Below are 25,799 nucleotides of genomic sequence, written 5' to 3' on the forward strand. Positions count from 1 at the left end.
CATTCGGCAAAATACTTAAGCACATGCGCAACTTTTTAAGCATGTGCATCATCCCATTGACATTCACACGGGCAGCAGTGAAGAACGCCGCTAAATCATTACCCAAAATGTTTAAAAGCCCGAGTCAATTCTTTTTTATTTTTTGGAAAGGCGGGATGGAGCTTGAGAGAGGCGGGTGTGAAAGCACATAGATGGGATACCTCAGCCCCAAGTGTTAATTTAATTTACTTGGTATTAAATGAGGGGTGCACGAGGCCCCTTTGAATTTTAGGGAAATACAGATCCACAGGCAGACATCATGGTTTAGCTCCATTTCTGCTCTGTATGGGCCATATTTCGGATGTGGTACGTCTTGATTACATAGAGCTGCACTGTCTACAGTGGGAAACCAATCATTTGAGTTATACATCGGATAGGATGCTGCACATTTTAACATGATGCAATAGTTGCGGATGGCTTATTCTCACGGATACACATGCATAATTCCTAGTGCGGAACATGTACTGGGGCAGACTTGACCTCCCCGCAGTGGTGGTGTTTTAGGACATTGACACATTTGTGAAATTAACTGAACTAAGCCAAGCCTGATTCTAGTCTCCATTTTGTTTGATGGGCTGGACAGAGAATAAAAATAACCAGAATTTCTTAATCTCACTCTCCCATAGTGCCTTTGCCCTCTGGTCTAAAGCTTTGGGAGCAAAGGAAATCCTTCCCCCCCCCCCCCAATATCTCCCCCCCCCCCCCCAAACACAAGGTCTTTGTGACAATGTCATTGAGGACACCATTGATTTAGGGGAGGAAAAGAAGCCACCCCGATCCTTTCTTAATGGAAAATGAAAATAACTGAAGGGACTGGTTTAAACCTAATCAAATATTAAAACTTACCCGAGGCAAACCAGTAACTGAAGTGCTGAAATACCCACTTCATTCTGCGAGAAACAAATAGTAGAAAGAATTAAGCCTCCTGCCCCAGAGGTTCCCAAAGGGGAACGATGGCTCTTGTATTTAAATCAAAAGCTACGAGTACTTCTGAAAGTTAGCTGGTTGCAAAAAAGAAAAGAAAAGAAAAGGCAAATGAATACGAGACTCATGAATGTTATCTGCTTGCTGGAAGCTTTCCGTTGTTACTTGGCGCTCTTTAAGCAGTTACTCTGTGTGCTACAGTGGAGTACATCAGTGATTATCTCAAGGGAACAGGTCTTGGGTAAAACAGTATCTAGCTCTCTGGTGACGGAAAACTCCCACTAAGGGATATCTGCAAAGCTTACAGGACTAAGATTAAACCTCCTCCTCTGGGTTTTGGGTTTGCTATTAAGTACTTCCATTCCTCTGTCAGACTGCTCCATTCTTGTGTGAAATAAACAAGGATTCTGATTTTAGGACATACAGCTAAGAAACCCAGCTCCCAGGTTTGTTGGTGGGTCATGCAACAAAGAAGGCAGTTGTCAGAATGTTGCAACCTTTGCTTTGGGGAGCTTGGAAGACATTTCAGGATCAGGATGGGCTTGGATTTCTTTTCATTATTTTTGAGATTTATTAAATTGCAGTAAGCTTAGCAACACCCCTTTAAAAAAGGAGAAATGTCTGGTTTTAGGTCTGGTTCGTGACTGATACAGACGTACAGAGGACGGTGAGACTCGCAAACCCACGTTCTCAGAATGGGCTGTCCCGCTTCGTGCCTGAGTGAGCACCCACGATTCTCATTAAGATCAGAGATTGGAGGGAACTTTACAGCTTCCCAAAATACTCTAGTACCTTGCAGAACTGAACTCCTCTGCAGTCACAGAACGGGCTTAACTTGTTCGGCCCTCATTGGGAACCACATGCGCCCAGCCCCAGCAGAACAACGCCCCTCAGTATTCAAGCAGAATTTTCTTTTTCATAACAACCAAAAACATGCCTCAAAAAGTCCCCAGATTTAGTATTTGCTGTTAAGAGGAGAATTTTTTGGAGCATCAAACATACACTTCTATATTAATTACTGCCATCCTCCTGAAGAATTACACAAAAGGTAGGAAACGGACAAGAACTTTAGAATAGACACCAGTGTTCTCATCGGCGCTGAAAACACCCCCAGACGGTCCACACTGCAAAGCTGCGTACTCAGCCTCAAAATGCAGTGGGGCATGTACAAACAGCTCCAGGGTTGCCCTCCTGGTTGATATCGTCCTCAGAATACTTGATAACACCACAGCCTTATAACTGGAGCATGCTTTTTAAAAAAAAGTTAGCCACTATTTAGAACTTAAAGGGGCCACTAAAACTTTGCCCAGCTGAAGGCCACGCTAACAGCTAGCCAAGATCGTGTGCGTGAGAGATGCTACTTTTTTGTTGGCGTAAGAGTAAGCGTCTCCTTCCTCACTCGCTACCCAATGCATAATTTTGGCAAATCATTAAATAGTAAACAATAGGGAAGGTCACGTGGATTAAGTCCAAATAAGTGCATTGAACATTTTCCTAACCCAGGGATAGCGGACATGTTCATTTCCTGCTCTGTGCCCTTCTACTACTTTACTAAAAGACCACACGCATGATACTGGGTTTAGCTTTCTACATCGACAAAAAACAAGTCATTTTATAGACAAGTCACTTAGGCCCCGGTCCCGCAATGAGTGTCACATGGGCCGCCCGCTGCCCATTGTGGGCTCTGTCGGTGCCTGCACAGATCTCATCGCCGGATTGAGACCTTCCGTCTAAACTGTCAAAAAAGTAGCAATTGATTTTGGGTGCCTCTCTTCTATTCTATAGACATTTTTATACCATGCCAATCCCCATTGTATCTGAGCATCTGACTGAAGTCACCTATGTCTATGTGATAGAAACAATGAAGGAAAGCCAGAGATCCAGATAGACGGATGACAGGAGAGGAAAATTTCCCCCCTCAGGATTTATCACCTTTTTAAGCTGGTGCCTTTAGATTAGGTCAAGACTAAAGCCCGTGGAAACTTTTCCATCAAACATATTTTTCAACAGTAATGGAAATTTCCTGTGGAGATTTTCATTTTGGTCAAAATGTTCTGGTTTTTCAGTGAAAGAATGAAAAATGTCCAGTTTTGAGTTCTCTCGCTCTTCTTTTCTCAGGGGGAAACAGCTGAAAACAGATTTCCGTTCTTTCGTATTGTTTTCATTTAGGCAAAAAAGCAAAACTTCACGCTAAACCATTTTTTTTTGATTCATTTGAAACATTTGCAGAAAATATACGTGACCAGCTCCGGTCCTGACCCTTTTCCACGTGGCTATTTTTTTATGGCCTTTGTGCTGCTAAGGTAGTTCAGAAGACTCACAACTGAAGTTGCAGCCACCCTGGGTTCTGAAGATATTACAAAGAAAATGCAATGCTGGGGGATCCGGTTTGTACGACGTCTTGATTTAAAAATAAATCAATTTTCTATATCCAACTGTTTTAAGAAGTTAAAGCCCACAATTTCGTTAGCCATGACAGGAACACTTGTGCAAATAACCGTCAGAATACTGAAAGTATGGGAATGTAAATGGTGCGTTCAGCACCTCACACAAGGAGTCCCCTGACTCAGGGCCGGTTCCAGGGTTTTTGCTGCCCCAAGCGGCGGGGGGGTGGGGGGTGGGGGGTGGGAAGGGCCGTGATTGCGATTGGCGGCAGCTCCACCGCGCCGCTTTCTTTTTCGGTGGCACTTCGGTGGCAGGTCCTTCCCTCCGAGAGGGACTGAGGGACCCGCCACCGAAGATTCGGACGTGCCGCCCTTCCCCTTGGCCGCCCCAAGCACCTGCTTGCTGCTCTGGTGCCTGGAGCCGGCCCTGCCCTGACTGGGGACTCTAAGCATTTTCCAGTACAAAGCCACAACAGCATCTGAACGCTCTCCAGATCTTCCAGATGCAAAATTACACACGGAAATAAACACAGCGCTCTGGAATGTCTCTGTCATTTTTACAGTCCTTGAGCAGCGTGTCTGCTGATGTAGAACTGTGCTAAACGGAGTGGATGGAACGTGTCGAGCTTGCAAATCTAGGCGTGCGCCTGTTTCTGATGAAGTAGTCATTTTCCTTGCCCTGCTGGCTCCATTTTCATACCCAAGGGTATCCCGGCCAATATTCGTTTCATTCAATGTTTTCGCTCGTTTTGCTACAGAATATGCAGTAGATTGTCAGGGAAATAGTCACCCTATTTTATTAGCCCTTGATAGAAAAATAGGTCGGGAAGGTGCTAAGTCCAGGACAAGGTTAAGTGTTGTACAGGGAAGGCTGGGATCCAATGATCAACCCCCCATTTTATTGCTGTTGGAAAAGCCTTCCACGGAGATGGGGTACCCTGTACGTATTGTACTCACCTGATGTGATCACACCATGAAATTCAGTAGGACCCTTACTTCGTAACATGTTATAATTGGGTGAATAAAAAGAGCGTGTTCTCTCTTGGGCCCACTGGTCACTGGTTGAGCTGGAATGCTGAACTGGGCTTCCCCTCTCCCTCCTTTTAAAACAAACATTGGTAGTCAACACCCAGAGCCGCTCTGCCAACAAAAGGTTATGACTTAACATTGGAATGTGTTCTTGAACGTTGCCCATCAAAAAAAGTGTTTTTGAGGCATTGCTCCCCCCTCAGTCCCGTATTTCCCCTGACTTATGATCAAACAGCTGCTGTTTTCCTTATTGTCCTGACGACTTTTCCATCTTGCTGTGCCTGGCGGTTGGTTAGGAAATAGTTGGGTGGGGTGTGAGGGGGAAAAGGGCGCTTTCCTTCATGAGAAAACAAACAAACAAACAAACCTCTGCGTATTGGTGGTGAAGTGACCTTGTTTTCCAGGGCCGGAGCGCAAACAAAGCCTTCTTCACTGATCTTTAATATTCGCACTCCAGGGGAAATGCTATTTCCGCACATACGCCAGTGAGCTGCATTAACAGCACAGTTATCACAGCAAAACTTGCCAGCGCCACGTCTGACTAGACATGAGAAGACTCGACAGGCTCCACTGCGGAAGTTGTACAAGACCCTACAGTGAGTAGCTAGCCCGAGTGGGTCACCCCAGCACTGGTAGTACAAGGGAATTTCAGCCAAGTAGGCTATTTACTTATGATTGTTTATTATGTGTATTACGGTAGCACCCAGGAGCCCCAGTCATGGCTCAAGGCCCCATTGTGCCAGGTGCTGTACAAACCTATGACAGAGCTTCCAGTCTGTGTGGAAGATGAGAGACAACAGGTGAACTCAACCGATTTACCTTCCCTTTCTCTCCTGAGCTGTTGTGTGAGGTTCCCAAGTGGTGTTAAACAACTGCCACAGGAGAGGTGCTGGAGTGACTCCTCCATACACAGTTCAGAATGCACTTCGGAATCCTTCAGAATAAGAGACGCTACAAAAATGTCAAATAGCAACAAAACCTCAGTGAGCCGGTTCTCTGAGTGACAACACGCTGCAGTAGGAGTGTTCCAAACTGGCAATCATTTCGCTGAGTTGCTTTCCTGGTTGCTCCCTAGCATTTCTTCTAGAACCCTTTCCCGGAGAATTTGTAGCCTGCATGAAAGAGGCTTGCCTGACAGATCTGGAGACTGAAGTCTATTTATCTACAGTAAAGGCAGATCATGGGCAGTGCTCTGCCTCCTGTCAAATCATACTCACCTGTTGTCTTTTATCTTGTACTGTAAGCTCTTTGGGGCAAGGAGCATCTTTTTGTTAGGTGTATGTACAGCACCTAGCACAACGGGGGCTTGATCTATGATCGGATGCTACCATTGTGCAGATAAGTCATAATAAACAATAATAATAAACATGGCAGTGCCAACCTCCCCACACTACCCAGCCAGTGTGCTTCAGCCCTGTCCTCTGATGCTAATGCTATAGGTGAAATAACTATTCAGTTCTCACACTCATTCAGACCCTAGTATCCATGTTGGAACCAACACGAAGTGTCAACTGTGGCAGGGCTTTTCCAAAGTGCCCATTTTCCCTTCTCTGCCCTGGCAGGAGGCCACCAACACGTTTTTAATTGGTGACCAAAGAGTTACCAAGTGGTAACATTTTTGAATCACTTCCAATCTGGGATGGATCTGAACAGCCAGCCAAGCAGCGAGAGACTTGGTGTGCCAATGACCACTCCTCTGAAGACTCCAGCCTCGATTTTCTTTACTATGGTATATTATAACTAGGGCTGTCAAGCGATTAAGAAAATTAATCGCACTGTAAAAGAATACCATTTATTTAAATATTTTGGATGTTTTCTACAATTTTCAAATATATTGATTTCAATTACAACACAGAATACAAAGGGTACAGTGCTCATTATTTATTTTTGATTACAAGTATTTGCACTGTAAAAAGCAAAAGAAATAGTATTTTTCAATTCACCTAATACAAGTACTGTAGTGCAATCTCTTTATCATGAAAATTGAACTTACAAATGTAGAATTATGTACAAAAAATAACTGCATTCAAAAATAAAGCAATGTAAAACTTTAGAGCCTGCAAGTCCACTCAGTCCTACTTCAGCCAATCGCTCAGACAAAAAACTCTGGTTACAATTTGCAGGAGATAATTCTTCCAATGTCTTGTTTACAATGTCACCTGAAAGTGAGAACAAGTGTTCGCATGGCACTCTAGTAGCTAGTGTCACAAGATATTTATGTGCCAGATGCACTAAAGATTCATATGTCCCTTCATGCTTCAACCACCATTCCAGAGGACATGCATCCATGCTGATGACGGGTTTTGCTCGATAACGATCCAAAACAGAGCAGACTGACGCATGTTCATTTTCATCATCTGAGTCAGATGCCACCAGCAGAAGGTTGATTTTCTTTTTTGGTGGTTCGGGTTCTGTAGTTTCCGCATCTGAGGGTTGTTCTTTTAAGACTTCTGAAAGCATGCTCCACACCTCGTCCCTCTCAGATTTTGGATGGCACTTCAGATTCTTAAACCTTGGGCTGAGTGCTGTAGCAATTTTTAGAAATCTCACATTGGTACCTTCTTGGCATTATGTCAAATCTGCTGTGAAAGTGTTCTTAAAACAAACATGTGCTGGGTCATCATCCGAGACTGCTATAACCTGAAATATATGGCAGAATGTGTGTAAAACAGAACAAGAGACATACAATTCTCTCCCCAAGGAGTTCAGTCACAAATTTAAATTAACACATTTTTTTAAATGAGCATCATCAGCATGGAAGCATGTCCTCTGGAATGGTGGCTGAAGCATGAAGGGGCATATGAATGTTTAGCATATCTGGCACATAAATACCTTGCAATGCCAGCTACAAAAGTCCCATGCAAACACCTGTTCTCATTTTCAGGTGACATTGTAAATAAGAAGCAGGCAGCAGTATCTCCCATAAATGTAAACAAACTTGTCCATCTTAGCGATTGGCTGATCAAGAAGTAGGACTGAGTGGACCTGTAGGCGCTAAAGTTTTACATTGTTACATAACTGCACTCAAAAATAAAACAAACAAAACAAAACAAACAACATTTGTAAATTGCACTTTCACAATAAGGAGATTGCACTACAGTACTTGTCTGAGGTGAACTGAAAAATACTATTTCTTTTGTTTATCATTTTTACGGTGCAAATATTTGTAATAAGAAATAATAATATAAAGGGAGCACTGTATGCTTTGTATTCTGTGTTGTAATAGAAATCAATATATTTGAAAAAGTAGAAAAACATCCAAAATATGTAATAAATTTCAATTGGTAATCTATTGTTTAAAAGTGCGATTAATTGCAATTAATTTTTTTAAATCGAGATACATTTTTTGAGTTAATTGCGTGAGTTAACTGCGACTAATCGACAGCCCTATAAAAAGCAATACAGTACAGTACTGTACAGTTAAACGAAAACTACTAAAATAATAAAGGGGAAGTTTAAAAAAAGACTTGACAAGGTAAAAAAAACTGTTTCTGTGCTTGCTTCATTTATATTAAGATGGTTAAAAGCAATATTTTTTCTGCATAGTGAAGTTTCAAAGCTGTATTAAGTCAACGTTCAGTTGTAAACTTTTGAAAGACCAACCAGAATATTTTGTTCAGAGTTACGAACATTTCAGAGTTATCAACAATCTCCATTCCCGAGGTGTTCATAACTCTCAGGTTCTACTGTATATAAATGCATGATATGCCCACACATTGCATACTGTGTGCAGTTCTGGTCACCCCATCTCAAAAAAGATATACACCTCTACCCTGATGTAACGCTGTCCTCAGGAGCCAAAAAAAAAAAAAAAAAAAAAAAAAAAAAAATCTTACCACGTTATAGGTGAAACCGCGTTATATCGAACTTGCTTTGATCTGCCGGAGTGTGCAGCCAGCCCCCCCCCCCCCCCGCCTGGAGTGCTGCTTTACCGCATTGTATCCGAATTCGTGTTATATTGGGTTGCGTTATATGGAGTAGAGGTGTATTAGAATTGGAAAACGTACAGGCAAGGGCAACAAGGCTGATTAGGGGTATGGAACAGCTTCCATATGAGGAGAGATTAAAAAGACGAGACTGTTTATCTTGGAAAAGAGACACCCAAGGGGTGATATGATAGACGTTTATAAAATCATGAATGGTGAGGAGTAGGTGATTAAGAAAAAGTTATCTACCCCTTCACAGAACACAAGAACCAATGAAATTAAAAGGCAGCAGGTTTAAAACAAACAAAAGGAAGTACTTTTTCACACCATGAACAGTCAACCTGTGGAACTTGTTGCCAAGAGATGTTGTAAAGGCCAAAACTATAACTGGAGGATCTGTCCATCAATGGTTATTAGGGATGATCAGGGATGCAATCCGTGCTCTGTCTGAGGGCTTGGCTACACTTGCGAATTAGAGTGCAATAAAGCAGCCCTGGGCGCCCTAGCTCACTACCCGTCCACACTGGCAAGGCACGTAGAGCGCTCTGACTCCACGGCTACAGCGCTGCTGGTACCCACCTCAGCAAGTGGAATAACGTTTGCTGGGCCTTGGCTACAATGCCTGGGCATCAGTGTGTGAACGAGGTGTTGAGTTACTGCGCTCCGATCGGCCTCCGGAAACATCCCATAATCCCCTTAAGTCAAGTGGCCACTCTGGTCTTTGGTTTGGAATCACTGCAGGAATGCGGATATGCCCTTTCGAAGCTCCGTTTCTGACAGCCGGCTGCTTATCTGCTCCGAGACAAAGCAACCATTACTGTGGAATGCTGTGTGTGAGAGAGAGAGGAGTGAGGGGAGGTCTGCTGCTGTCTGAACTTACAAGACAGCATGCTGACATGCTCTCAGCCCCCCAAAAACCCACTCTCCCCTCCACACATACACACAACACACTCCCTGTCACACTCCACCCCCCATTTGAAAAGAACGTTGCAGTCACTTGCATGCTGGGATAACTGCCCATAATGCACCGCTCCCAATGCCGCTACAAGGGCCGCAAATGTGGCCACGCCAGTGCGCTTGCAGCTGTCAGTGTGGACACGCGGCAGCGTTTTCCCAGCTGCGCTCTCCGAAGGCTGGTTTAACTCAAAGCACTCTACATTTGCAAGTGTAGCCTTGCCCTAAGCCTCTGAGGGCCAGAAGCTGGGACTGGACAATAGGGGATGATCACTCAATAATTGCCCTGCTCTGTTCACTCCCCCTGGGGCACCTGGCACTTGCCACTGTCGAAGACAGGATACTGGGCGAGATGGACCAGTGGTCTGACCCAGTGTGGCCACTCTCGCCTCAGTTTCCCCATCCGTAAAATGGGGATAATGATACCGACTGTCTTTGTAAATGCTTTAATGAAAAGCGCTATAGGACAAATTGCTGCTGCTATTACTCCAATGTGCCAAATACAGGGCAGAGAGAGAAATTCCCTCTCACTACTGGGAATCATAAAAGACTTGGCATCAAAAAGCCATCAGGGAAAACTGTGCCTGACCTCAGGAGAAAGGCGAGAGATGGCACCATGCTACACTGCAAACCTTGCACTGGCTCAGGAGTGGACCCTGCTGACAAACGCACCCAGAGTCTGACACCCCGAACATCATGCGGCCCTTACCTATAACACAAACTTGCAAGGTCTGTCTCTCTCTCATTCTCGGGCAACACTAGCAGAGCCTGCCATGCCAACAATGTTGTTTTGAACTGGAGGCAGCTCTAATCCTTTTGAAAAGCAGCGCCTGAAAGACTCCATGCAAAAGCTTATTGTGCATGAGTTTAACTGTATATGCAAATACAAGGGTCTGTCGGCCTGGTTTGCGCGCACGATCTTGGCGCGTACTATTTAGAAATCTGCCCCCTTGAATCTCCTGGTAGGAGTGGTAAAGGGCATGGACACTGCCTCCTCCACTTGGTCTGGACATTACCCAATTAAGCTAGAAGCACGAGCTGCTGTGTTATCACAGGGTTTCCCAGTGCCGCCTTTCAAGGTTTCAATTTCTCCTTTTGCAACAGTGGTTTTATTAAGGGGCGACCGGGCGTTTCATGTTCCAATGACGTTTTGTCTTTGTGGTTAATTAGACACAAGGCCAAAGGCAGCACGATCATCAGACCAAAACACACAGCCTGGAACATCTCGTGATTCTGAGAAACGAATGGCTAAAAAACACACATGACACGAGAAGCAATGTCTAGGAGACCGATTTGGAAAAAGTTAGGTGTAAGATCACGCTGGAAAATGGTCCCCATTAAGCCATTAATATCTAAGACAATGTTTGTCAGAGAGTACAGAGCACAGATCCTAGGGAAAACCTGGAGGGCTTGCGGGCAGTGTGTGGAAGATGTTTAACTACATGTGTTCATCGTTAGCACCACATAGCAAGGTCGATGTGGGGGTGGGAGCAGGGGAGGAGAATTGGACACAATTGGTTTCATTTTTCTGAAGAGGGTTTCGCTGTCAGGAGTTTGGGGAATGCTGATTGTACACATGGGAGTGACTCATTTTTAAAGAGGAGCTTTACTACCAGGGGAGGGTGTCCGAACCTGAGTTCCTGAAGCTGTTCCTGCCTCTCAGCCTCCTTTCTCACAGCTGCCAGGCAGCAAGGCAGACCAGGGGGAACACAGCCACTTCTGCATCCCAGCTCAAATGTAGCCCGATCCCGCCTGCCTTCTCCATCCACTGGGATGCTTTTGATAAGTCAATGGATGCCGTATAGAAAAAGGAAAATGCAACACACAGTAAAAACTGTAAGCTTGAAAGTCAAGATCAGCTGAGTGCAGGAGAGTGAGGGAAGGGTCAGGGGCAAGTTATACCTCCCTGATTCTCATGGTGCATTTGTGCCTGCCAGGCCCTCTGTCTGTAGATTAGAGCAGTTATGGGGCTGCTCTAACTTATGCCAACTGGTGACCAAACATCATTCATGAATTGGCATAGTGCAGACCTCTTCCACCTGGTACACCAGAGTGTGTGCGGCGAGGGGGATGGGGTGGAGGAGGGGCAACTGACATAGGAGCCAACTATGCCACTTTATACCAGATAGGAACTCCCGGGCCCAGGGACCTCTCAGCTGGACAATTAGTCTGAAATTCTGGAACAGGAGGGGGGAATCTGGGCCACCTTTGGAAGCCAATTATCTCACAATGAAAGTCAAACACTGGAATCTTTCAACAGAATTAATAATTGTTGGCATGGTAACAGAACGGGAACGCACAGGGAAAATAGCTTGGGAACCTAGAGTTGAAGAGAACCTCGGATCCCTGCTCAGCTGACAGCTTTGGACACAGAAATCAAACCCAAACTGCAATGCTCCTCACTCTTGTCCCATCACACTGGGATCGGTTAAGTTATATTCACAGCAGCTGAGAAAATGGCGGTAAAAAGAAGCAGGCAAAATCTGGAGGATAAATGGTTATTTTTTAGTTGAGAATTTTCTTTCACTAGTAAACGGACAGATCTGCAAGGAGATAAACGCAGGCACGGCACATTCCTGTCCTGTCAACGTGCAATAGCCTTTCAGAAAGAAGTGAACAGTTCCTGGTAACAGGAGCAATAGCACGGATGCTAAAATGTCTAAATCACACCATATCGCCGTGACAAAAGCTACTTTCATAGGACACGGTGCACGAGAAATAAATGCAAAAACCACAAAAGGGAACGTTTCCCAGCATCTAAATAGTACTGGGGGGACTATTAAACCACACTGCAGATGGAATTTTTCAGTATATAAGTTCTGCATACTTGGACTTCCCTGTCCTGGGTATCTGAATGATGGACATAAGTCCCCTCCCCTGGGAGGGGCAGTGTTTGTGCCCAGTAGCTCCAGGGTTTGGCCTTATCGATCTTAGCTACGAATATGGCCCCCAGCACCAGAGCAGCTTGCAGTCTTTATGTATTTAGCGTCAAAACCCCCCAGAAAGGCTCAGTGACTTGCCCAAGGTCACGCGGGAAGCCTGTGGCAGAGTAAGGACTTGAACCCTGCTCTCCCAAGTCCTAGAGGAGTGCCCTAAGCACTGGACCAGCCCGCTCTGATAACCACATTTTGCTGCATCACAGTAAAGGCAAGTGGTGTTTCCGGCAATCTACCATCACCTGGGGGTCAGTTGCAAATGAAGGTCCAGATTGCGTCTCCTGACTGCACGAGTGTGAGAGTTGCATCTTTTGCAGGGAGGCGAGAAAGAGGGTGCAAGGAGCCTTCCTTTCCCTTCCAAGCGGGTAGAGGGGCAACACAATCTGTCCTGGAGGCTAGTATGCACAGGAGGGAAAGGGACAAAAACAAGGTCATGGCCCCACCCAACACAGCTGACCCATGGGGGGGGGGGCGGGTTGGGGCCACTGTAGCTTGTGCTTCCTCAGAGCTGCAGCAGGAGCTGTTCCTACTTCATGCACAACAGGAAAATGTATCTGCGTTTACCTGAGAATGTCCTTTCTTTGAGTAAAGATGTCCGCAGATCCGTTACAATGGGAAAGTCACTCGGCTTGCAGCGGGGGGTAGGAGCAGACCTGGCAGATCCGCTGAAATTCCCTCCAGCTGAGATCAATTCACAGTGAGATTCAGGCCAGTGTGCTTTCCTACATTACAGATTGTGTTACTCACGCTTTGAGGACAAAGCACAACAATTACTCCTGCTGCAGAGCATGGGAAATTCCCCTGCAGTGACAACAAACCCAAACCCTGGGATATCCATTTCTATCTGTATTCTGGCTCATGCATGTGTTTTCAGGATGGGCTGGATCGGTGGATCTTATTACCCATAGAATGGACATTTTCAGGTGAGCCCAGGTCATTTTTCCTATTCTTCCTTGTGCCTATGGCCACAGATCTATTACAACGGATGTTTGTAGCCGTGTGCCTCCGGGCACCACAATCCTTTAAATATGGACATCCAAACCCAGGTATATTATATAGCCTTCATCTTCCCCTGAGCACCAAGGTGTGGAGAAGACTTCTGCCAAAAAACCAGCATTGGCTACATAAAACATTGGATGAACAATATGCAGAGTTTGGTGAGCTTCTTATCAGTGACGACCTAGGAGATCCAGATCTCGGACCTGAGATTGTCAACGCTCCTTATAGACTCATAGACTTTAAGGTCAGAAGGGACCATTATGATCATCTAGTCTGACCTCCCGCATGATGCAGGCCACAAAGCCGTCCCAACCCTTTCCTTTGACTCTGCTGTTGAAGTCCCCAAAACCTTAGGGCCAGACAGAGCTGCTAGCCTGCTTAGCAGATCTTTGGGAATGATTGTATGACAGTTGTGAGGATCACCTGTCTGCATTAAAATCCCGAGTCTCGTTAGAGAAAGCTCCCAACTTCAAAATGTGTCTGATTGTAGATGGTAGCTATCAAGAGGCTAACTTTCGTGCATAAACGCCTAGCACCCAAATAGACCCCTTGAAAAATCAGATTTTGATGACCGCTTTCATCATATACCTAATATCTAGAGGCCTTCATAAAAAGAACAAATGTTTTACTGTACAATAAATTCACAAGTACACAGCTGGATTAACCATCCCATTTTCCCCTCCCCCAGCGTCCCCGTGGTATACGCAAAAGTCTTGGCTTGCTACATTGGAAGCAATGAGTTCCTAGAATAGCAAGATGATTACAGCATCTCTTTGTGCAACTCTGAACCTCTGACCCTTAATTGATGGGAGCAGCCCAGAGCGCTTATTTCACGTTAATTATCTGATCCTTTATTGGGTTTTGTTTACAACATCGTGCTCTTAAATACTTGCGAGCCTCAAAGGCTAGAAGTTTGGGGAAGGTGTTCATTAAGAAAAATGAAAAGGAATACGTTTGATGAAAAGAGCCATTTTGTTAGGAGTTGAAACCTGCGAAAGGAAACGGGTGTTCTTGATTAGGTAAAGAGCCAGGGCTAGTTCTGTGACACTGACACGCAAAGTTGCACTGTTTTTAACTAAATCGGTGCGACATCACACCTTCGGGCCAGGCCAACCCGTGCAAGGCTTTGCCGGTGTCGTTCTACCAGCACAGCACTCCTTGTGCGGACGCAGCTCATACCAGCAAATCTGCACTGGCAGAACACCGTGCTTTTGCCGGTCTAGCTCATTCCTCACCCACCCCCACAGCAAAAATCAGCGATACCAGCAAAGGTACAGTTCTGCTGGCATAACCAAGTCTACACTAGGGGCTTTCGCTGGCCCAGCTATGTCGGTCACAAGCCACGGCCCATCACACCCCTGACCGACAAAGTATGCCAGCAAAAGTCTGTAGCGTAAACCTGGCCGGAGTTAAAACGGCGCAACTCTGTATGGGAACTAAGCCTAAGGCTTGTGTATCATCTTGGGCCACGGGGGCCGGCGTTTCCCCTCTCACAAGGATACAAATCACAAGTGCCTGCAGTCAAATTCTCTCTCAAATTCATTTCTCGTTTTCTTCCATTTTCTGCCCTGGTAAGTGATGCTTCAAGCAAAATGGAACCCCCTAGTGTAAGTATCATGAATTGCGCTAAACCACTGGTTCCCAAACTGGGGGGCGTGAAGAAATTCCAAGGGGGGCACGAAGCTGCCCGGCCCCTCCCGTCTATCCTCCCCCACAGCCATGCAGGCAGCACGGCTTGCACCTGCCCACCTCCCAGGATTTCCAATAAGCCAGTCCTGCTGCTCTGAGCAGCCTGGTAAGGGGGCGGGGAGCGGGGGGAGAGGGGGTTGGATAAGGGGCAGGAGGTCCCAGGGGGTAGTCAGGGGACAGGGAGCGGTTGGATGGGATGGAGGTTCTGGGGATGGTGGTCAGGAGATAGGGAGCAGGGGGGGGGTTGGATAGGCGTGGGAGTCCCGGGAGGCCTGTCAGGGGGTGGGGGTGTGGATGGTCAGGGCAGTCAGGAGAGATTGGATAGGGGGTGGAGTCCCGGGAGGGGGCAGTCAGGAGACCGGGAGTGGTTGGATGGGGTGGAGGTTCTGGGGGTGGTGGTCAGGAGACAAGGAGCAAGGGGGGTTGGATAGGCGTGGGAGTCCCGGGGGGCCTGTCAGGGGGTGGGGTCCTGGGGGGGGTTCCGGGAGGGGGCAGTCAGGAGACAGGGAGCGGTTGGATGGGGCTGAGGTTCAGGGGGGGCACAGTCAGGAAGCAAGGAGCAAGGGGGGTTGGATAGGGGGTGGGGCCCCAGGAGGGGGGGTGGGTCAGGGGACAAGGAGCAGGGAGGGTTGGATAGGGAGTGGGGTCCTGAGGGAGCGGTTAGGGGTGGGGGGTCCCGGGAGAGGGCAGTCAGGGGACAAGGATCAGGGGGGTTTGGATGATGTTAAAGGAGAGGTAGGGGGCGTGAGGGTTTCTCGAAAAGTAAAAAGGGGGTGTGATGCCAAAAAGTTTGGGAACCACTGCACTAAACGTACAACTGTTAAGCAGACAGACACTCTTATGCCACTCAGATACCTCAGATCCTTTCCCTAGTGAGCAAAGGTTATTTTCCATATCTAACCGAGAACTGGCCACTTGATCATTAACCCTGTTTATCAATGGCACATGCTCTTTGAAAGGGCTGTAAACATTTCCCTCCACAATCGCCCACTGCTGGACTAATTTCTTCTGCTTCTGTGAGCATCTTTTCTTTTTCCAGATCAATGAAAATGAAAAACGTTCTCTTTCTGCTCACAGGTGAGGCTTTTTGCCTTTCCCTTTTACAGCACGTCAATTACACATCGTATCACATCTTTCTTTTTCCCTAATGGAGTTTTGTCGTCTCTCAAATGATACCACCCACCTCACACCTTCACCGGTGTCTCATTTTAAGTAACGTTCAAACAAAGCCTAATAAACCGGCCCAGCCTGTGGGAATCAATCCAACAAGTTACATCAGCAAAGAAACAACCCAGTTCGCAGTCCCATTAGTTGAAGGCCTCAGAGGAGTTCTCTTAGACTGTTTTAATTAGGTATCCATCATACAAATGAATTAATTAATTAGTGATAAGCACCTGAAGCACATTACTCATAAGAATCTATTTTAAGCTTCAAATACACCAAACAGGTCACACCCCATTACTACATCAAAGCAGAACAAAGCTTCAGTGTCTCAGGCCTGGTTCACACTAGAAAATTAAGGCGGCTTAACTACATTGCTCAGAGGCGTGAAAAATCCACGCTGCAGTTTGGCCACCCCTGCTCTGTACTATTCTGGTGTCTACATTTTAAAAAGGATACTGGAAAATTAGAGGCGAAAGAAAAGAGCCAGAAAAACAATATGAGGGTGCTGGAGAAAATCCCCTATAACCTGATGCCAAGGCACACATACCTTGGGGGAAGGGATAGCTCAGTGGTTTGAGCATTGGCCTGCTAAACCCAGGGTTGTGAGTTCAATCCTTGAGGGGGCCACTTGGGAATCTGGGGCAAAATCAGTACTTGGTCCTGCTAGTGAAGGCAGGGGGCTGAACCCGATGACCTTTCAAGGTCCCTTCCAGTTCTAGGAGATGGGATATCTCCATTTATTTTTTTTTTCTTCTGGGGAGAAAATATCAGTTACTAAAAGGCTCTTTAATCTAGCAGAGAAAGGCAGAAAAAGAACAATGGGCGGGAAGCTGCAGCCAAATTCAAATCAGAAACAAGGCCCATATATTTAATGGCCAATCACCTTCACCACTGGAACAAACTCCCAAGGGAAGTGATGGATTCTCCATCTCTCCATGTCTTCAGATCACCCCTGGATGCCAAACACAGGTCTCCAGGCTCAATCCAGGGGTAACTGGATGAAATGTAACCGCCTGTGATACATAGGAGGGACTGCAACCTCAGTCTTTTTTTTAATATATGGAGATATCCTATCTCCTAGAACTGGAAGGGACCCTGAAAGGTCATCGAGTCCAGCCCCCTGCCTTCACTAGCAGGACCAAGTACTGATTTTACCCCAGATCCCTAGGTGGCCCCCCTCAGGGATTGAACTCACAACCCTGGGTTTAACAGGCCAATGCTCAAAGCACTGAGCTATCCCTCCCTAAGTCCCTTTTGGCATTAGAATCTATGCCTAGACAGTCATACTATTTTATTTTATTCTACACAGGTTCTTATTCAGCCCTCATCACGGGAGTATCCAAGCACCTGGCAGACGTGCCTTAAGCAACGTGACTAACATCTGTCATGTGCGGTTTGTTCGTTTTCTCATCCATTATCTGATGATCATAATGGTCCCAGAGTTGGCCATAAAAATCACTGAGTTTATGAAACCAAGGGACTTCTGGCCACATTAGTTAAAAGAACATGCTTCCTGGGAATTAATCAGTACATTGTTTAATCAATACCTTGAGGTTAAAATGCTTGGTGCACTAACGGAGACAGAGTGTTCCATGTTTTAATCTGAGGACAGGCTCTGTTAGGGGTGTGGGTTATCACAGCACTGATGCATAATGCAGTCTCTGGTCGGTGAAGAGGCAGAACAAAGCACAAAACAAAGCTATGGTTTCTCCCCCCCCCCACCCCTCCAATTCCTAATACAAACAGAAAGTGGCACATTCCCGTAACCACTTTCTGATCAGTGTCTGAAGGCCCTTCCTCAAATGAGTTAGTCACTGTTACAATTTGCAAGACTGAGTCATCTCCGTCCACACTGAACATGATCCCGGCCCTCTAATTCAGAATCAACGCTCCGGGAGCAGCACATATGTGCTAACTCCAATTCGGAGGACGACACTGCTGTGAAGAATAAATGGGGGCAGAGGGAAAGCAGCTTTTCCCCGCTTCTCACGCTGGCCTTGGATACAGAAGGCACAGCAATACCGAAAAGGGCTGCACCAAAGGCAGAAGGGGCAATTCCCCATCTATTTTAACTCTCTTCCCAACTGCAACTTCTCCTATGCATCACACAGATGCCTTGTTCCTGCATGGAGAAAGATCATTCGGGGCCACAACGGGATTGACTGGGAACCCCTACTGCAGCCCTCCTGGAAAATGGGAAGGCCACCCATATACATGTTTTTCTGGTGGCCCCAATGGGTCAGCACCACGTTTCTTCTTTCTGGGTGGATGCTCCACCCCCATTCTGCCCTGAGGCTCTGTCCCTTCTCCTAAGGCCCCACCCTCGCTCTGCCTCTTCCCACCCCCACTCTGCCCCCTCCTTCAAGTGTGCCCTGCCCCTGCTTTGCCCGTCCCCCCCAAGGCCCCACACTCACTCCGCCTCTTCCCGACCACACTCTGCTCCCTCTCCCCAGTGCTTCTTGCTCGCCGAACAGCTGATTGGCAGGACCTGCTATTTTTTTTCCGTGGATGCTCCAGCCCCAGAGCACCCACAGAGGCAGCGCCTATGGTCAGCATGTGACGTTGCACTCCATAATGTTTTATGGAAATATGTTTATAAGTGTGAATATGATGTAACTGGGATATGCATTATGCAAAAGGTCTCTTCTAAGGTATCATAACAAAGGTTATAACCTACTGAATATATTCCTCTTATTTGTATGCATGTATGAAGTATAACTCTGAGGTCCTATTGTAATTATGCAAAGTGTGGGCCATTAATGGTGGTTTAGAATCTTGATGGTTCCCACTGACTAGGACAATTGGTTGTAAATTATTTGTTTACCTGCAAGCCTTCCTGTGTACGTGTGTGCCAGACCCTGGGTAATGAAGAATGAGGTCTCATAGAACATGTGACCAGTCACATGATATTGGAATCCATCTTAAATCTGGTACTTTTCCATTTAGAAGGAGGGGTGGGGACCCAGAGAGACAAAAGATTCCTGCCTTGTGCCAAAGCTATAAAAGGGGGTGGAGCAGGACAAAGAGGGTCCCAATCATGAGAAAGTCCCTGCTTTTCACCTAAGGTGCCTGCTGGAACTAACAAGGACTGTACCAGGGGACAGGATTGGGCCCAGACTAGGAAGGAGTCTAGTCTGTGAAAGAAGCTTATTGGAACATCTTTGAGGATGAGATTTAACTGTAATCAGTTTCTTAATGTATTAGGCTTAGACTTTCGTGTTTTATTTTGCTTGGTAACTTACTGTGTTCTGTCTGTTATTACTTGGAACCACTTAAATCCTACTTTTTATACTTAATAAAATTTTACTTTTGTTTAAGTGATTAATTTGGGGGGAGCAAACAGCTGTGCATATCTATCAGTGTTATAAAGGGCGGACAATTTAGGAGTTTACGTAAGCTTTATACCGAGTAAAACGGATCTATTTGGGGTTTGGATCCCATTGGGAACTGGGTGCTGGAGATAGGTGACCTGCTGAGTGGTTTTCACTTAAGGCCTGCAGCTTTGGGGGTGTGGTCTAGACCCTGAGTCTAGGGTGCAGCAGGCTCGAGTGTCTGGCTCAACAAGACAGGGTTCTGGAGTCCCAAGCTGGCAGGGAAAACGGGCTCAGAGATAATCTCAGCATGTCAGGTGATAGTCCCAAAGGGGGGCGGGGTGTCTCTGTGACCGAACCCATCATACAGCACCAATCAAGGCAGCCACCTGCTAGCAAAAAAATAAAATAAAAACCCTTGGCCGTTGAAACATAATCCAGTTTACTCATCGGTCTGGTGGTAAAGAAACAGCAGTAAGTATGAGGGGGTGTTTGTTAATGCCTCTGAGAATTAAGTGGCTTTGATCTGATGTCATTATCACTGGGAGCTAAAGACACATATCTACTGAACTGGATCATTTCAGGATACAGTGCCTCTGTCCACATCTAAACTTCCCACCCCACAGTCCAATGTAAACAGTAAATCTGCATCTTATGCAAGACGCCGGTAATATTACAATTAGAGCTACGCAGATAACTGATATTTCGGTTCAGTGGTCATACAATAAATAAATACAATTCATTTCCTGTTGAGCGGAAATTAAATGTTTTTGAAATTTTCGGCTAACTGGAAAACAAATTTTCGTTTTGAATTGAACTTTTTAAAAACGTTAAGAAATAAAACAGAAGTCAATTTCAAACCAAAAAGTCATTTAGAATCAAAAATGTCAAAACGTTTTGATTTTTTCTGGATTATCTTTAAAGGTCGCCCCCCTCCCCCCCAACAGAAACAATTGGGTGAATTCGACAGAAGTTTGTGAAATGTTCCCATCGACTCCAGTCGGCATGTTTTGGTGAAAAAGGTTCAGCCAAAAGCCTCCCAACTCTAGTCACAGTTCTAGGGAGAAGCAAAGCCCCGAGCTCACATTCCAACCTCATTCTGCCGGCCATGCCGAGAGCGGATGGGCGCTGCTCTTTCCCTCAATTGTCTAACCAATGATTTTCAAACATGAACCTTCTTACCCTGCATTTGTCTGGAAGGGCAGGGCTTACATGAGTAAAATGTTCTGTATATTTCATGGGACTGATTTTATAGCCAATTATTAGTGATTCAAGGGTCACGGACACAAAATGAACTCTATTATATGAAATGGGAAAGGTCTGCCTAGGAAGGAGTACATAGTGTAGTTGTAGCTGTGTCAGTCCCAGGATATTAGCGAGACAAGTTGGGTGGGGTCATATCTTCTGTGTAGCTTGAAAGCTTGTCCCCCTCACCAACAGAAGTTGGTCCAGTAAAAGATATTACTTCACCCACCTCGTCTCTCTAGGAAGGAGTATTGCAGCAAAGGATCTGGGCGTTACAGTGGATTAAATTTGCACCACAGTTCAGAGAGCAACTAAATACGAGTCAACAGTGTAACGCTGTTGCAAAAAAAGCGAACCTCATTCTGGGGTGTATTAGCAGGAGTGTTGTGATCAAGACACGAGAAGTAATTCTTCCGCTCTACTCCGTGCTGATAAGGCCTCAGCTAGAGTCCTGTGTTCGGTTGTGGGTGTCACACTTTGGGCAAGATATGGACAAATTGGAGAAAGTCCAGAGGAGAGCAACAAAAATGATAACATCTAGAAAACATGAACTACAAAGACAGACTGAAAATATTGGGTTTGTTTAGTCCGGAGAATAGAACACTGAGGGGGGACATGAAGACACACTTCAAGTACGTAAAAGGTTGTTATAAAGAGGAGTGTGATAAATTATTCTTCTTATCCACGGCGAACAGCACAAGAAGCAATGGGCTTAAACAGCAGCAAGGGATGTTTAGGTTAGATGTCAGGAAAAACTTCCTAACAATAAAGGTGGTTAAGCACTGGAACAAATTGCCTAGGGAGGTTGTGGAATCTGTATCATTGGAGATTTTTAAGAGCAAGTTAGACAAACACCTGTCAGGGATGGTCTAGATAATACTTTGTCCTGCCTCAGTGCAGGGGACTGGACTAAAATGACCTACTGAGGTCCCTTTTAGTCCTGAATGACCTACTGAGGATCCTTCTAGTCCTAAATGTCCATGCTTCTATGATGGATGGATGGGTTTTTTGCAGGAGGAGGGGGAAAAGATGAAAATAAAAATGCTAATCAGGATAGATTGTCAATGATCTAGACCAGGTAGAACTCATATTATCCTGACCTCCTGTTATTATTATGTATTCATATTAGACAAGTGCCTAGAACCCACCCAAAGATCAGGACCTCATTGTAGTAGGTGCTGTACAGACAAGTAGCAAAGACAACAGTCCCTGTCCCAGAAAGTTCTCAATCCAGGTGTCAGACAAGAAGATCCTGTACAGATGTCAAAAGACACTGCCCAGCATCCACACGGTCTAGCTCTTTTCAAGGACAGTTGTCCAGCTACCCCTCAGGGCCAGGAAGGTAAAAGCTATTTAACCCCATGCAGGCATGTGAGAAGTTAACGGAAAGCACAATGGCACCGAGTTAACGGTGGGAGCCAAGTTAACTCGTTTCCGGTTGTACTTACCAGGAACAGTCACTGCTGGAGGGCAGCCAGCAGCAGGAGGTGAAGGTTTGGGGAGCAGAACACAGTGGGGGACTTGGGGAGGAAGGGATGCAAGAGGGAAGGGAGCAGGGGAAAGGAGTGGATCGGGAGCAGAACACACCTGACCCTCGGGAAGGGGTCCATGTCTGTGGCTGCCCCTAGAAAAGAAAGAAAAAGAAAAGGAGAAAGAAATGCAGCAGGAGAAAGGAGAGAGACAAAGGGTAGGTCTACACTTACCTCCGGGTCCGGCGGTAAGCACGCGATAAATCGATCCCGGAAGTGCTCGCCATCGACACCGGTACTCCTGCTCCGCGAGAGGAGTATGCGGCATCAACGGGGGAGCCTGCCTGCCACGTCTGGACCCGCAGTAAGTTCAAACTAAGGTACTTCGAATTCAGCTACGTTATTCATGTAGCTGAATTTGCGTACCTTAGTTCGAAGTGGGGGGTTAGTGTGGACCAGGCCTAAGGGTAGGTCTACACTGCAATGTAAGCCCAGGGTTAGTCAGACTCGAGTCAACTCACTCGTGCTAAGGAACCCTGGACTCGAGCGGCCACACTGTATTTTAACCCTAGGTTAAGAACTTTCTGACCCATGCTCGAAGCCGTGCTCTGGCGTCCGCACTGCAGTGTGCACACCCGAGTCAAAGTAACCATATCTAGAGTCCCTAGCACCTCGTCCCCCGCCAAAATGTGGATGCTCTAGCCCTAGGAATGGGTGGACTGTGGGAAAACTTTACTGCTCGCCCTGTACGTTACCAGGAAGCTGCTCGCTTTGCAAAAGGCTCCATCAGTTCGGTCTCCATTGCAAGCTCTCTGATCGTGTGCTTGCAGATCGGTGATCAGAAGAGAATGAGGAGTTAACGTTGACCTGAGCTGCGGCTGTTTGCCAAGAGGGTGCAGGATGGTTACCGGTTTCCATACAGTGGATTGCAGATTGTTGAGAGAGAGAGAAAGTGAGAGAGAGAGACTGACTAAGGAAGTTGTCCCACAGAATTGTGGAATACTCCCAGATGTCTCCCGGGACCTGAGTCAAGCCAGGCAGCGTCTACACTGGGAAGCAATAGGGCTCGGACCCAAAGTCCTGGCTTGACTCAAGCTCAGACCCTCCAGCTGTGCAGGGTCCTGGGACCCTGGGGGATATGATAGAGATATATAAAATCCTGAGTGGTGTGGATTAAGTGAATAAGGAAAAGTTATTTACTTGTTCACATAATATAAGAACTAGGGGCCACCAAATTAAATTAATGGGCAGCAGGTTTAAAACAAATAAACGGGAGTTCTTCTTCACACAGCACACAGTCAACCTGTGGAACTCCTCGCCTGAGGAGGTTGTGAAGGCTAGGACTATAACAGGGTTTAAAACAGAAGTAGATACATTCATGGAGATTAAGTCCATTAATGGCTATTAGTCAGGATGGGTAAGGAATGGTGTCCCTAGCCTCTGTTTGTCAGAGGGTGGAGATGGACAGCAGGAGAGAGATCACTTGATCATTACCTGTTCGGCTCACTCCTTCTGGGGCACCTGGCATTTGTCACGGTCGGTGGACAGGATACTGGGCTGGATGGACCTTTTGGGCTGACCCAGTATGGCCGTTCTTATGTTCTTATGACCCTGGGTCTGAGCCCTGGGTTAGCGCAGCTGCAGTGTAGACACAAAGGGGGTTAGCCTTGAGCCTGGGCTCATGCTGCAGTGTAGACATACCCTAAGATTATACACTGCTGGGGTCACTGTAGTGTTCTAGGAACCCCAAGAGGCACTGCCAATGCCAAGTAAAGATCACATTTAGGCTTTCATAAAACGTGGCTGCAAGGGGCACTGACTGTTGGATTTTCCTAATACCCTGCAGGTAACATGCTGGAAGAGTTGTAAGGCTAGAACAGGGGGCGTTTGCCTCAGGCTACTCCCCCAGATCTACCTTTTATATTTTCATAAAAAGTTACCTCCCTCTGTAAACTCCGGGAGCAGCGGTGCAGCAAGCCGATTTTGGGAGGGCTAGGTAAAGAGAAGTAGGTTGCTCACACATGCCTCCCTGCTAATTCTCTGTAGGTGGGGTGACCCATATTATGGCAATTAAATTTCACTTCTGAGCCCCACGGCTGTGTTCTTTTTCAGCGAAAGCCTTTTAGTTTAACGAAGAAACAGGTTAAGGTGGCAGTTGATGCACCTTGGGTCTTTCCTAATGCAATTAAAAGAACTGGGCGCTCACGTCTGCTGCAATTCTCACAGGCCCGGGTCACCAAATTGGGACAAGCAACTTTCAGCCGCATGAAGTGTCTAGAAGGGCTCAGGCCTGGTCCATACTTAGCATTAGCCCCGATTCAGCCGTCAGCGGCCAGCAATCAGCACCGCTGCACCAGTGCGGAGGCCAAGCATAGACAAGGAAAACAGCGATGTGCATTGGTTGAGCTAATCCTGATTTCAAAACCGGGACCCGTTCAGATGGTGCACAACAACCACTTTCTTCGGCTAGGCCAGGGGCTTGCAGTAGTGCAGCTACGCCAGTCGCTGGCCATCGAAGGAGGAAACATGGATCCAGACAAGGCCTAGGCTGCTCTGTCAACCACCTTCCTATGCTGCACTCCAAGCTCTTTGCCCATTCCGGCCTGGCAAGCCGTGCTCATAACCCCCTCTCACCGTGGCTCGTTGGGTAACAGCTCGGTGGTCAGCGGTGGTGGAGGGAGTCCTGTGGCACTCCCGCTCCTTCTGGCGACGGCGCTCGCATGGCAAAGCCACCTCTGCCGGGGTGACCGTTAAGCAGCAGGAGACAACCCAAGTGGGAAAGGGTGAAGATTTTCCCCATGCCGGGCCCCGAGGAGCAGCTTACCAGGCCCTACTTTCCAGTTCGTACACGGAGGCAGATCATGCATGTGTCTTAAATCAACACTTTATCTATCTGCTTCCACTAGGCTAGGCAACCCCTAAACCAGGGCCTGCCGCTCCCCTCCGTCAGTTCCGTGTGCTATCTATAGCTCAGTGGTTTGAGCATTGGCCTGCTAAACCCAGGGTTGAGAGTTCAATCTTTGAGGGGGCCATTTAAGAATCTGGGGAAAAAATCTGTCTGGGGATTGGTCCTGCTTTGAGCAGGGGGTTGGACTAGAAGACCTCCTGAGGTCCCTTCCAACCCTGATGTTCTATGATCTAGAACGCACTCTACAGTATATTGAACAGGTTGGCCCATTCGAATTAAACATCCCAGGACAGCATTCTTGAAGTCCTTAATAACAGGACAGGATCACAAAGCACCATAAGGCTGATATGGGGGAATTTCCATCCGCCCCGCCCGCCCCATCTCAGCTTGGCCTCTCATGTTGCAGCCCCGGTACAGTCTCCTTTCATTTTCACGAATACTTTTCCCGCTCCGTAGCGATGAATCCCTTTTCTGTGCCACGCTTGGAAAGCAGCCTCTGTGTTTTCAGCTCAGTTTTAAAACTTCCCCTGCTGCTGCCTTGGACAAACACGTAGGACTTGATTGATCGGGAGTGGAATGATTTAGGAGGCGGGCAAAATATAACCAGCGGGGGCACGCGGTTTGCAGGCTAGCGTGGCCCATTGATAGCGAGACGAACAGCAACTAAAGTAGTTCCTCGCCCACCGTTACGCTCGGTGCTTAATTTGTAACGAAAGAGGTGCCGGGGCTCAAGCAATTTTTTTCCTTTAAAACAGTTGCAGCAAGTCCAGAGGGGCCGGGGCTCTGAACCGCCGGGCCCAGAGGGGCCGGGGCTCTGAACTG

At 46.7% G+C, this 25,799-nt stretch overlaps 1 protein-coding gene across 4 annotated transcripts in view; it reads right to left on the reverse strand.

The window, feature by feature from the left end:
- GNG2 (G protein subunit gamma 2) overlaps positions 1 to 25,799 on the reverse strand; it is a 92,827-nt gene that overhangs the window by 30,301 nt on the left and 36,727 nt on the right. The window contains exon 2 of one of the 4 annotated variants that reach the window (XM_005290219.5): positions 886 to 929. The exons of the other annotated variants lie outside the window; for them this stretch is intronic. The gene's annotated coding sequence lies outside the window, so the exon portion shown is untranslated. The remainder of the gene's footprint in view (positions 1 to 885; positions 930 to 25,799) is intronic. 4 annotated transcript variants of the gene reach the window in all.

The sequence above is a fragment of the Chrysemys picta genome, chromosome 4 (assembly GCF_011386835.1).
Source record: "Chrysemys picta bellii isolate R12L10 chromosome 4, ASM1138683v2, whole genome shotgun sequence".
Classification (NCBI taxonomy): Eukaryota; Metazoa; Chordata; order Testudines; family Emydidae; genus Chrysemys; species Chrysemys picta.